Consider the following 10,730-nt stretch of genomic DNA (forward strand, 5'->3'; position numbering starts at 1 on the left):
CCCTCTCTGCAACTAGAATCCAGGAGTTTGGCTCAGTGTTTAGCTGTGGGTGTCTGCTTCCATTTCCATCTACTAGATGAGGGCTTTGTTGACATATAGGTTAATTATCAATCTCATTGTCAGGGAAGGGCATTTAAAGTAGCCTTCCCACTGTTTCTCAGATTGTTAGTTGGGGCTCATCCTTGTAGGTCTCTGGACATTTCTCTAGAGTCAGTTCTCTCTTCATACCATGTAATGGCTCCCTCTATTATGGTATCTCTTTTTTCTCTCCCCCGACTCAATCTTCTGGGTCCCACATGTCTCTTCTCTTTACCTTCTCTCTCTCCTAATTCCCTCTCCATTCACTGCCCCACCCACTCTGAAAATGCTCAGGAGATCTTGATCCTTCCCCCTTCTCTGAGGGACCTTGTATGAATCTCTTGGGTTCCTCCTTGTATCCTAGTTTCTCTGGAGGTGTGAATTTTAGGCTGGTGATCCTTTGCCCTATGTCTAAAATCCATATATGAGTGAGTACATACCAAGTTCTTAAGTGTCTTTCAGCCATTTTGGATTCCTCTATTGAGAATTCTCTATTTAGTTTTGTACCCTTCATTTTAATAGGGTTATTTGGTGTTTTGGTGACTAGTTATTAAGTTCTTTGTATATTTTAGAGATCAGCCCTCTGTCATATGTGGGGTTGGTGAAGATCACTTCCCAGTCTGTGCACTGCCATTCAGTCTTGTCAACTATGTCCTTTGCCTTACAGAAGCTTCTAAGTTTTAGGAGGTCCCATTTATTAATTGTTGATCTCAGTATCTCTGCTACTGGTGTTATGTTCAGAAAGCAGTCTCCTGTCCCAAATCTTTCAAGGGTACATTCCACGTTCTCTTCTAAGAGGTTTAGTGGTTGGATTTATGTTGAAGTCTTTGATCCATTTGGATTTAAGTTTTGTGCATGGCGATAGATATGTGTCTATCTGCAGTCTTCTACACACCATCATCTAGTTGGACCAGCACCATTTGTTGAAGATGCTTTCCTCTTTCCATTTCATAATTTTAGCTGTTTTGTCAAAAATCAGGTGTCCATAGGTGTGTGGGTTAATATCAGGGTTTTGATTTGATTTCATTGGTCTACCTGTCTATTTTTGTGCCAATACCAAGCTGTTTTCAGGAATATAGCTCTGTAGTAGAGTTTGAAGTCATGGATGGTGATGCCTCCTGTAGTTCCTTTATTGTACAGTGTTGTTCTGGCTATTTTGGGTCTTTTGTTTTTCCACATAAAGTTGAATATTATTCTTTCACGGTCTGTGAAGAACTGTGCTGAGATTTTGATCGGGATTACATTGAATCTGTAGATTGCTTTTGGCAAGATTGCCATTTTTACTATGTTGATCCTACCTATCCAAGAGCATGGGAGATCTTTCCATTTTCTGGTATCTTCTTTAATTTCTTTTTCTTGGAGGTCTCTCTTGGGCAGAGGGCAGGTGATGGGGCCCAAAGACCAGGTGAGTGCTGCCTCAAGATGGCCCCTTGTGGATTGGTGGGTCCAGTGTGATCAGATCAGACCTAGGTAGATCCACAGAGATGGAGGGGGTGTTGGTCCTGCACTCTGGCCCAATGCTCACCCCAAGCAGTGGGCCCAGCAGGAACAGGGGTGAGGGGAAGCAATGAATCATAAAGGAATCACAAACCTAAAAGAATTAGTTCCCCTTTAAATCTTATTATCATTAGTCTTTAATATCAGGAAATTGAGGGCAGAAATGGATATAATGAATTAATCATCACCTTTGGTCGTCAACCAATCCTAGCAAGAAAGGCACATCAGTAATGATAATTGGACTGCTCATTCTTATTCACTGACCTTAACAAGTTCCTCATTCAAATATGAGTTTTTCTAAACCCTTAGATTGTCTTCTTTGGTTTTTCACAGCAAAGCTATCTGACAAAAACATCTTGGTCTAACTTTAAGTTATTTTCAAAGTTTTGTTTCAGCTATGATGCACTATGAAACTTTTGAACACATCTACCAATATTAAGGTTAAAAAAAATTTAAACTAGCTGCGCTACTGGGGCTCGATTGTTTTTTCTTAATTGTTAACCTAATTTCCTCAATAAAAACTTGTATGTTCTACCCGTGTTTTATTTTTTACCATCGAAAACTCTATTTATAATAACATTATTACTATCAGTTAGACAGTATAGCTTAGGAAGGAATCATCTTCATAATAATTCACAGGTAAAAATGTCCAGTAGAACAGGATGTTTCCATGAAATAAACACACTACATTACAGATACTAGGGAAAGATGGCAGCAGCAAACATGCAAAGGCATGGCAGAAACAAAAGACATTCTGGAATCCATGGTCTTGGGGCCTTGCCTTTCAGAGATTCATTCACCCATCAGGTGTAACGTGTACGGTTTTTCTTCCCGCCACCACTGGTCTCGTCCCACCTCCGCGTTCACTGGAAGCTCTGCTCAACTTCGGCCTGAAGGATTGGTCAACGGAGCCACAGAGCTCAACTAAACCAATTGGAGAAAGATAGAACCCCTGAAGCACAAACTCCACCTATACTGCTTAGAGGAAGTGATGTGTAGACAACAAGTTAAGAACACACTGAATAATATAAAAAGAAATACGGTACCACCATTAGAGAAACTAATGGTGCTATAACAGCAAAACCTGAATATCCCAAAACATATGATGTACAAGAAAATGACCTAAAAATAACTTTATGAGGATTATTGAGGCCCTTAAAGAGAAAATAAAAAATTCTCTTAAAGAAATGGAGGAACCCCAGACTGATAGCTGGAAACCAGCATTGGGCCTACTCACACCCCCTGAACATGGGTCTCAGTTAGAAGGCCTGGGCAGTCTAAGGGACCTCTGACAGTGGAACCAGAATGTATCCCTGGTGCACAGAAGGACTTTGGGAGCACATTTCCCATGGAGGGATACTCTCTTAATGTAGAAGCAGGAGGGAGAGTCTAGTCCCTAATCCAATGACTTGACAGATTTTGTTGATCCCTCCTGGAAGACATCACCCTCCCTGTGGAGTGGGGGGGGGATGGGATGGGAGAGTAGTTGGGGGAGCATGGGAGGGAGTGAGGGAGAGAGGAAGAGAGGGAAAGTGAGGGAACTGGGATTGATATGTAAAATAAGAAAAAAAAAAAAGAAATGGAGGAAAATACAAACAAAACATTGGAAGATATCAACAAATCCCTTCAAGAAAAAGCAAACAAGTGAAGGAAATGATTCAAGACATGAAATCTGAAATAGAGGAAAAAAAAAGTCAACCCACAAACCAAGGGATTTCTGGAAATGGAAAATCTGGGTAAACAATCAGGAACCAGAGATGCAAGCATAAACAACAGAATATAAGAGATTTAAGAGAGAATATTATGCATTAAAGATAATTTGGAGGAAATAAATTCATTGGTCAAAGAAAAATTTAAATCTGGGACACTATGAAAAGACCAAACCTAAAAATAATAGGGATAGAAGAAGGAGAAGTCCAATTCAAAGGCACAGAAAATATATTCAACAAAATCATAGAAGAAAATTTCCCCAACCTAAAGAGGGACATGTGTATGAAAATACAAGAGGCTTACAGAACACCAAATAGACTGGACCCAATAAAAGGCCCTTGCCACATAATAAAAACAATAAACATACACAATAAGAAAGAACACTAAGAGCTGCAAAGAAGAAAGGCAAGGTAACATAAAGGCAGACCTATCGGAATTATACCTGACTTCTCAATGGAAAAACAATGAAAGCTAGAAGGTCCTAGTTAGATGTTATGCAGACACTAAAGGACCGCAGATGCCAGACCAGACTATTTTACCCAGCAAAGATTTCAATAACCACAAATGGAGAAAACAAGATATTCCATGATAAAACCAAATTTAAGCAATAGGCATCCACAAACCCAGCCCTATTGAAAGTACTAGAAGGAACCCTCCAACCCAGGGAATTCACCTTTGTCTACAAGAACACAAGGAATAAAAGAACTTACAGTGACAAACTCCAAAGAAGGGAATTGAAAACAAATGCCATTACCAGCAACAAAAACAAAAATAACAGCAAAGAGCAATCACTGGTAATTAATATCCATTAATATAAATGGTCTCAATTCACCTCTACAAAGACACAGGCTAACAGATTGTGGACTCAAAAACGGAATCCATCCTTCTGCTGCATACAAAAAACACACCTCAAACTCAGACAGGCATTACCTCAGAGAAAAGTGTTGGGAAAAAATTCCAATCAAATAGACCTAAGAAACAAGCTGGTGTAGCTATCCTAATATCTAACAAAACAGACTTCAAGCTAAAATCAATAAAAAAGATGAAAGTCATTTAATATTCATCATAAGAAAAATCCATCAAGAGGGAATCTCAATCCTGAACATCTATGCTCCCAACACAGGGGCTCCTGCATTTGTAAAAGAAACATTACTAAAGGTTAAATCAAGCCCCACACACTAATGTGGGAGACTTCAACACTCTACTTTCACCACTGGACAGATCTGCCAGACAGACGCTTAACAGAGAAATAAGGAAACTAACAGAGATTATGACTCAAGTGGACTTAACAGTCATCTATAGAACATTCTACCCAAACACGAAAGAATATACTTTCTTTTCAGCACCCCATGGACCCGTCTCAAAACTAGACCACACACTCGGTAATAAAGCAAATCTCAACAGATACCAAAAAATTGGAATAAACCCCTGTACCCTATCAGATCACCACAGCTTACAGTTAGAATTCAATAGCAACATTAATTTCAGAAAGCCCACAAGCACATGGAAATTGAACAATGATCAACTGAACCACCACTGTGCCAAGGAAGAAATAAGAAAGAAATAAAAGACTTCCTAAAATTTAATGTAAATGATCACATAACATACCCAAACTTACGGGATACAATGAATGCAGTGCTGTGAAGAAAGTTCACAGCACTAAATGCCTACATAAAGAAGCTGGGAAAATCTCACACAAATGAATTAAAAGAACAACTGAAAGCACTAGAAAAAAAGAAGCAAACCCACCCAGAAGGAGTAGATAGCGAGAAATAGTTAAATTGAGGCCTGAAATCAATAAAATAGAAACACAGGAAATAATGCAATGAATCAATGAGACACAGAGAGAATATCCAAATTAACAAAATCAGAAATGAAAAAGGGGACTTGACAACACACACTAAGGAAATCCAGAGAATCATCAGGTCATACTTCAAAAATCTGTAATCCACAAAATTGGAAAACATTAAGGAGATGAACAATTTTCTAGGTAAGTACCACATACCAAAATTAAATCAAGAACAGATAAACAACTTAAATACACCCATAACTCTCAAGGAAATAGAAACAGTTATAAAGAGTCACCCAAACAAAAAAGCTCAGCCCCGGTTGGATTCAGTGCAGAATTATACAAGATGTTCAAAGAAGATATAATATCAATACTCCTCAAATAATCCACACAATAGGAACAGAAGGGACATTGCAAAAACCCTTTAAGAGACTACAGTTACTACCTTGATACCTAAACCAATCAAAGAAACAATTAAGAAAGAGAATTACAGACCAATTTCCCTCATGAACACAGATGCAAAAATACTCAATAAAATACTGGCAAACTGAATCCAAGAACACATCAGAAAAATCATCCACCATGACCATGTATGATTCATCCCAGAGATTCGGGATGCAGAGATGTTGAAACATTTTCATATGTTTCAACATATAAAAATCCACATGATCATTTCAGTAGTTGCGAAGAAAGCCTTTGACAAAATTTAACACCCTTTCATGATAAAGAAAGGTCTTGGAGGGAATAGGGATAAAAGGAACATACCTAAATATAATAAAGACAATATATAGTAAATCAACAACCAACATTAAGCTAAATGTAGAGAAACTCAAAGAAATCCCACTTAAATCAAGAATAAGACAAGGCTGTCCACTATCTCCATATCTATTCAACATAGTATTCAAAGTTCTAGCTATAACAATAAGACAACAAAAGGAAATCAGAGGAATACAAATTGGAAAAGAAGAAGTTAAACTCTTGCTGTTTGCTGATAGTTTACATAAGTGATCCCCAAAATTCTACCAGAGAGTTCCTACAACTGATAAACACCTTCAGTAACATAGCAGGATACAATATTAAGTAAAAGCAAAACAAAACAAACAAACAAAAAACAGTAGCCCTTCTATATAAAGATGACAAATGGGCTGAGAAGGTAATTAGAGGAACATTACCCTTTACAAAAACCACAAATAACAAAACATCTTAGGGTAACCAAGCAAGTGAAAGACCTGTATGACAAGAACCTCAAATCTTTAAAGAAAGAAATTAAAGAAGTTATTGGAAAATGGAAAGATAACCCATGCTCTTGGGTAGGTAGGATTAACATAGTAAAAATGGCAATCCTACCAAAAGTAATCTACAGATTCGATGCAATCCCCATCAAAATACCAGCACAATTCTTCACAGACCTTGAAAGAACAATACTCAACTTCATATGGAAAAACAAACAAACAAAAGAACAGGATAATCAAAACAATCCTGTACAGTAAAGAATCATCTGGGAGCATCACCATCCCTGACTTCAAGCTCTATTATGGAGCTATAGTAATGAAAAAAAGGTTGGTATTGACATAAAAAAAGACAGGTGGACCAATGGGATCCAATCAAAGACCTCGATATCAACCTGCACACCTATGAACACCTAATTTCTTACAAAGAAGCTAAAAATATAAAATGGAAATAAGAAAACATATTCAACAAATGGTGCTGGTATATAACAGGCTGTCAACATGTAGAAGAATGAAAATAGATCTACATATATCCCCATGCACAAAACTCAAGTCCAAATGGATCAAAGAACTCAATATAAATCCATTCACATTGAACTTCATAGAAAAGAAAGTGGGAAATGCACATAGGCACAGGAGACCACTTCCTAAATAGGACATCAGTAGCCCACACACTGAGAGCAACAATTAATATAAATGGGATCTCCTGAAACTGAGAAGCTTCTGTAAAGCAAAGAACATGGTCAACAATATAAAACAGCTCCCTACAGAGTGGGAAAAGATCTTCAGAAACTCCACATCTGACAGAGGATTGATTTATAAAATATAAAAAGAATCCAAGAAACTAGACATCAAACTACCAAATAATCCAGTTAAAAAATGGGGTACATATCTAAACAGAGAATTCTCAACAGAATAATCTCAAATGGTGGAAAGACACTTAAGGAAATGCTCAACATCCTTAGTCATCAGGGAAATGCAAATCAAAACCACTATGAGATTCCATCCTACACTGATCAAAGTGGCTAATATCAAAAACATTAATGACAGCTTAGGCAGGAGAGGATGTGGAGTAAGAGGAACATTCCTCCATTGCTGATGGGAGTGCAAACTTGTACAGCTGCTGTGAAAATGAATATGATGATTTCTCAGAAAATTAGGACTCAGCCTTCCTTAAGATCCTGCAATACTACTGTTGGCCATATACCCAAAGGAGGCACATTCACATCTCAAGCACATTTGCTCAACTATGTTCATAGTAGCATTAGTTGTAATAGCCAGATCTTGGAAACAACCTAGATGCACCTCAACTGAAGAATGTGGTACATTTACACAATGGAGTACTACTCAGTGGTAAGAAACAATGCCATCCTAAAATTCACAGGCAAATGGATAGAACTAGAAAAAAACCATTCTGAATGAGGTAACCTGAAACCAGAAAAAAAAAATAGTACATACTCACTCATAAGTGGATACCAGACATAAAGCAAAAGATAACCAGCCTACAATCCACAACCCTAGAGGAACTAGAATCTTCTTCCAGAAACAGATGGAAGCAGATACAGAAATCCACAATTAACCATTGGGCCAACCTCCTGAAGTACAATCGAAGTGAGGGAGGAGTAATAATATGAACAAAGGAGTCAAGACCATGAAAGGGAAACCCACAGAAACAGCTGACCTGAGCTAGTGAAAGATCATTGACTTAGGTCTGACCATGGGGAACCAGCATAAGATCGAACTAGACTTCCTTAATATAGGTGACAATGGTGTGACTGGGACAACATATGAGGCCACTGGCAGTTGGTTCAAGATCTAGCACTAATAAACAGACTTAGTGGAGACCATTCTATATGGAGAAATTCCTTTGCCCAGCCTAGACATAGTGGTGTGGGGGTGGAACGATACCTTGATCCTGCCTCAATGAGTTGATGGGACAGACTTAGTAGACTTCCTAGGGAAGGCCTTATCCTCTTGGAGGAGCAGATGAGAGGTGGGGGAGGGAGTGGGGGGAGTAGGAGGACAGGAGGTAGGGGAACTGGGATTGGAATGTAAAAAATAAATTAAAAAGTGAAAAAAGAATATAAATGGCTTTATAAGATGATATTTTCAAATAAACAGAAATAACCTATCTACAGACAAAAGTGGTACAAATTCTGAAATAATGAAGATACTGATGAATAGCACTGAATCATTCTCTCTATGAGAGAGTATGCAAAGTATGTAAAGAAATATGATCCATACTATAATGTCATATACTAAAAATTATGGATATTTTTTGATAAATATCTGTTTTCTTAAATATAGTCTTTAATTAAAAATTTCACTTTATAGTTATTAATTGTCTTACATTGCAGTACATTAGCACAGGGCTTTTCAAATATCCTTCATTATTGTTAACTTGCTCTCACCATCTTCTCATCTCCTTCATCCCTTTTATACCTTACCACCACCCTTCTCTCCTCCTATAATCTATGCTCCATTATACCCTCTCCCTCAAGGCATTTCCTATCGCCATGACCCTTCCTGATTTTCTTGTTTCTACAGGTACTCTGTGATTGATACTCTCATTGAGGAGATAAATCTAGATTCAGCCCTTGAAAGACAATATGCAGTATATGTTTTCTTGAGTCTGGGATACTTCACTCACTATATTTTTACAGACCCATATGCACATATCTACCACATTTTCATTACCTATTCTTTCTTCATTTTTTATTTTTTTTAGACATAAACCTGTTAGCCTGTTACTAGTATTTCTTATTGTCTAGCTCTGTCTTAAATATTAACCCAAATTCTATTGACCTAAGTATTTCCATGTGGTCTCATCTTACTGGAGAGAGGCCCCAGCATGCTTCTCTTTCCATTCTCCATCTTGAATCTCCTCCCTACTACTTCCTCTTTCCTTCTTGTCTCCTAGTCCCACCTATCTTGCTTTCCTATTGGCCAACAGTGCTTTATTCATTAACTAATACGAGAAACATATTTATAGAATGACATCTCCATCATCTCCTCTTTTCTGTCTAAAATAAAAACAAGGGTTTTACCCTTAGCATAGCAAAATATATCACACAACAGTAATCAAATAAGAATCACAGTTAACAATATTTAGTCCATTAACATTTAGTAAGACTAAAAGAAAATATTTTATTATCTATCCTATCTTTGTGAGTCTAAAGTCTTACATGTAACTTATATTTAATCTTAACTAAGGAAAACTATAACCATAAGTATCTGTCTTCAACTCCATCAAAGACCACAGAAGGATAATATATAAACTCTAGAAGTGACAGAGACAACTCACTGCCTGGTCAGTCACCCAAAGTTCTTCTGTAATGTTCCATCTTCAGTCTATAGGCTATAGTGTGTCTGGCAGACTCCTCAGCAAAGCAGAAAACTTTAAAATGTCCACCTGTATTGGGAGTTTGTCAGTCATTTTTCTCTGTGTCCTGCAGAATGTCTGGCAGACTCTTGCATGAAGCAGGAAACCTGTAGCAATGTCCATCTTGTTTCAGCAGTTACTTTTCTGTGGGTCCTGCATGGCCAGTTTATACAATATAAAGTTAAACAGTCCAGACAAGAGCAGTATCTTGTCCAAGTCTTGCCATATTGAAAGCAAACTCCATAATGAGTTTCTTCGATGTCCATCTTCTTTTCTGATGCAGGTGGTATTGCCAGGAACAGTTGTGTCTCACTATCAAGAAAAACCCTAAACAATTTTAAATACCATATTCTGTAGGTCTTTGAAAGGTTTGAAGAATGCCTGTTTATCTCAAAAATCTCTGTACATCTAGAAATCCTAACTTAACTATAAATTTTGACTATTATAGGTAACTGTCTATAATCTGTATTAAATTATACATTACATTTCTAAATGAGCTATAAATACAATACCTAAACAAGAGGAGAAATAATACATATCACAAAATTGACCTTAAGTTGTATCAATAAATGAAAGTCCATTCCAAAACAAAGTATTCATATCTATACCATAATCCCCCTTTTACCTTTAAAAATATTGACATAACCATTTATAACTAACCCCATATAAATGAAAACAAACATTTATAGACAATATTTGGGAATTTGGGTGTCATTCTTTCGAAACTGCTTCCTGCTGGTAGGGGGCACTGTCATGGGGATCCTAAGAAGGCGCAGAAATCCTGGCTGTAGTGGTCTGCAAGGCTGCCTTATCCCATGGACATTGCTTCAAGGGGTGTTGCTTGATCAAACCGTGTTAGTCAGGAAGGAATCCACAGCTTTTCATTTTCTATGGAAACAAAAATAGAAATCCCTTTCCCTAGTAACCTGTCCTTGGACTTATATTTTGAAGTCAAAGCATTTTTAAAACATTTAAATTGAATTAATTCAGCAGCATTTATTTTAACAGTTGTTACTATTTCCTCAGGAATCAAAGACAAGAGAAA

This window comes from Phodopus roborovskii, unplaced genomic scaffold, assembly GCF_943737965.1.
Source record: "Phodopus roborovskii unplaced genomic scaffold, PHOROB, whole genome shotgun sequence".
NCBI lineage: Eukaryota > Metazoa > Chordata > Mammalia > Rodentia > Cricetidae > Phodopus > Phodopus roborovskii.